Source organism: Schistocerca piceifrons, chromosome 8 (assembly GCF_021461385.2).
Source record: "Schistocerca piceifrons isolate TAMUIC-IGC-003096 chromosome 8, iqSchPice1.1, whole genome shotgun sequence".
NCBI lineage: Eukaryota > Metazoa > Arthropoda > Insecta > Orthoptera > Acrididae > Schistocerca > Schistocerca piceifrons.
In genome coordinates this window covers 142,520,507-142,524,148 of record NC_060145.1, presented here as the reverse complement: position 1 = coordinate 142,524,148, position 3,642 = coordinate 142,520,507, and the positions used below count along the sequence as shown (strand labels likewise).

Genomic DNA, 3,642 nt, shown 5'->3' with positions numbered 1-3,642 from the left:
GCCCTAGACCTATCTGCAAAATACCTGAAATCTAACGGCGAAGCATAATCCACTCCGTCTGCAGGCCAAAAGTGGCCCATCGGGACCATCCGACCGCCGTGTCATTCTCAGTTGAGGATGCGAATAGGAGGGGCGTGTGGTCAGCACACCGCTCTCCCGGTCGTTATGATGGTTTTCTGTGACCGGAGCCGCTACTATTCGGTCGAGTAGCTCCTCAATTGGCATCACGAGGCTGAGTGCACCCCGAAAAATGACAACAGCGCGTGGCGGCCCGGATTGTCACCCATTCAAGTACCGGCCACGCCCGACAGCGCTTAACTTCGGTGATCTGACGGGAACCGGTGTAGCCACTGCGGCAAGGCCGTTGCCTGAAGTATAATCCGATGAGCAATTATTCTCGCAGTTTTTGCACCACTACTTACCTTCCAGTTTGTAAAACACACAAAAAATAGGAAATGGTTTGTGTTGACCACCGTCTATAAAATACTTATGCTTTTTTCCAGTTTTGCTTCACACAGACCAACGTTCCTGCAGAAGGCACAACTGTGATTACACTTCATGCCTGAAATTAAGTGAAAATTGGAAAATGAATACAAAAACACGTAGACAGTCACGCTTTTAGACACGGATTTCATAAGGACACGCGAATGAAAATAAATCATAGAAGCTTTAGTAAAATTTGTGATTAGTAAGACTCAATCCATAACGATAAATACACAAAACATAAAAACTGTCTGGACGTGGACCACATGGCATACAAGGCCACCACATAGAAAATATCTGAACTAAGAAAAATTCTAGGTACATCACAAAATGCTGAACAAGCTTAAAGAAGAGAGAGTGTGATGTAGCAAGTATGCCTACGGGTATGGGTTCACTAATGAAAGACTGATAACTGTACTACGTGCATGGGTAGCTAAGTACCTCACTGAACAACAGAAGCTCAGTTTGAACAGAACTTAAGGTGAATTTAAAGTTGTGGACGTACTGCAGTCTGGCCGTGCGGTTCTAGGCGCTGCAGTCTGGAACCACGAGACCGCTACGGTCGCAGGTTCGAATCCTGCCTCGGGCATGGATGTGTGTGATGTCTTTAGGTTAGTTAGGTTTAATTAGTTCTACGTTCTAGGGGACTAATGACCTCAGAAGTTGAGTCCCATAGTGCTCAGAGCCATATTTTCGTACTGCAGATAAATATTATGCCATGCTGCAAAATGCAAGGCACAATCGAGCATTCTTCTTGTAGCTCGTTGCATGTGAATACCCCTGATAAATTAACCTCAAAGCAAGTCACCACACCCGTTATCAGCGGCAAAAACGCGGGACCAACAACCACGAACAACATCAGAACCAGAACAGCACACGAAAAGTCGACCGGAAACAGTGCCGAATCACTCTATTCCTCGTTCAGCGGGGCTCACACACATATCACCCTGCCTACACAGGCACGTGATTCGCTCGTAGCAAAAGTATTCCTTAACAGACATGCATTTACTCGACTAGTCAGAAACTGAAATAGCTTAAGTAAACGATCAATTGATAAGGGACGTCTTTGCAACAGGCTTTCGATTCAGAAATCTTGGAAGTATGGACAATTTGAAAGCCGACATGAAAGCGAACAACTTTCAAGTTTTAAGAAGGAGGATCTCCATTAGTTTCATTGCTTATATATTTGCTATAAGCAACAAAGTCTATTCTCAGAATTTCGGACACATAATGAATACAGTAGATATTCCTTCCTGTCTTGACTTATTGTAATATTCTTCAGTTTATTCCCTATTTTCCTAGAGAATTCCTTTCGTATAAGTGTATCCTTATCAACGACTTTGATTGATAATTCTTTTCCTTCTTAGGACCCTCTTAGGAGATACGTTATTTTTAATTTGCTTTATGATTAGAATGTTTATGACAGTGACGGTGACAGACACACACAAGAAAAAAGAACAAGAATCTTGATCTTTCATAAGAAATTTCCTAAAAGCACTTAATGACATGCCAAACAAAAAACGTCACTTAATATGTACAGCTTTTTACTGGTTTTACGAATACAGCCTAAAAGAAATATTTGACCTTGGGACATCTCTTGGCAATCCCTACAAAGATCAAACTAATACCAGACGTGTAAATGTGAAGTGTAAAGAAATTACAAAACTGAGTGTATTTCTGTCGATAAAAACCTTAGCCAATACGACAGATAATTATAAAACGTGCAGCTTGTTAATATGAATGTTTCGTGTTAAAAATGTTAATAAAGTACGTATTTTAGTATCATAGAATAACTATACAATGTAAAGATATTCTTTATAACCACAGAAATCCTATCTCATTAATGTGAAAAAGACTTGGTTCAAAGATCCAATCCTACTTTTGGCTCTGTTGTTAAAAAATTAATTTGGTTTGCTGTTCTGACGCACTAAGTATTTGATGTACGTATTTTCTGTTACAATATAGATAAAAAGTGAATCTCTCCTTCCTTATTCAAAACCTCTCTCTCTTTGTGCAAATATTTAAGTGAAAATAATCATTTACAGTGGGTTTTGCACAACCATAATGAGATTTTCACTCTGCAGCGGAGTGTGCGCTGGTATGAAACTTCCTGGCATATTAAAACTGTGTGCCGGACCGAGACTCGAACTCGGGACCTTTGTCTTTCGCGGGCAAGTGCTCTACCATCTGAGCTACCCAAGAGAGCCTCTGTGAAGTTTGGAAGGTAGGAGACGATATACTGGCAGAAGTAAAGCGGTGAGGACTGGGCGTGAGTCGTGCTTGTGTAGCTCAGATGCAAGCCGCCACGGTAGCTCAGCGTGTTCGGTTAGAGGGTTTAGCTACCCTTTGTAATAAAAAACTGGGTGGACGGACCAACGGACAACCTGAACGAGTGTCATCGGACGCCCGCTACGAACAAAGTAAACGAACAATAGAACAAAATGAGATTAGAAAAAAAAAGAGATGGTAGATCACTTGCCCGCGAGAGGCAAAAGGCCCGAATTCGAGTCTCGGTCCGGCACACAGTTTAAATCTGCCAGGAAGTTTCAGTTTTGTAGAAGATTGCCCATCTGGCTTTCTTTCGTTGTAATGGCGCACAGGTGGCCAATACGTGAAATTTAATTAAAATATTAAATATTGGGCTTCACCTTCAAGTTAACAGAATAAATGCTTTGAATATCGATAGTAATTTTCGATCATTAATATTTGCAAAGTCCATTTTATCAGAATCTTTACGGAATTACTTACATAAATTTAACTACAGCAGGCAACAAGCCTTAGGTTTGCTTCACGATATTTCTGAGTTTGCAATTAAATTTATTTCTGTCAAGTACATGCTTCACCAAACTGAAGCACGTGTGGTAAAAAAGAAATAATTTATCGTGAGTACAAATCCCTGTGCTACGTAGGTGGTTATGTCGTCTCTCTCTCTTTGAACAATTTATTTATCAGGCAATAACAATAATAGTTTCATGTTACCTCTGATTATGTTTGAGCTCGCCGCGAGTCTGGATAACGTAATTAAACCATTACAACCAAAACTATACCCATTTTACTAATATTTTTGTCGGCGTAGCAACTTTGATTATCTTCGCCGTATATGTGTAAGCCGCATTTACGAGCATGCAGAATATAAGCACCGCCAACAGTGCATTAAAT

General features: G+C 40.7%; 1 pseudogene; it reads right to left on the bottom strand.

The window, feature by feature from the left end:
* Positions 1–251: 251 nt before the first annotated feature.
* LOC124712679 lies at positions 252–369 on the bottom strand (annotated as a pseudogene).
* Positions 370–3,642: the final 3,273 nt, after the last annotated feature.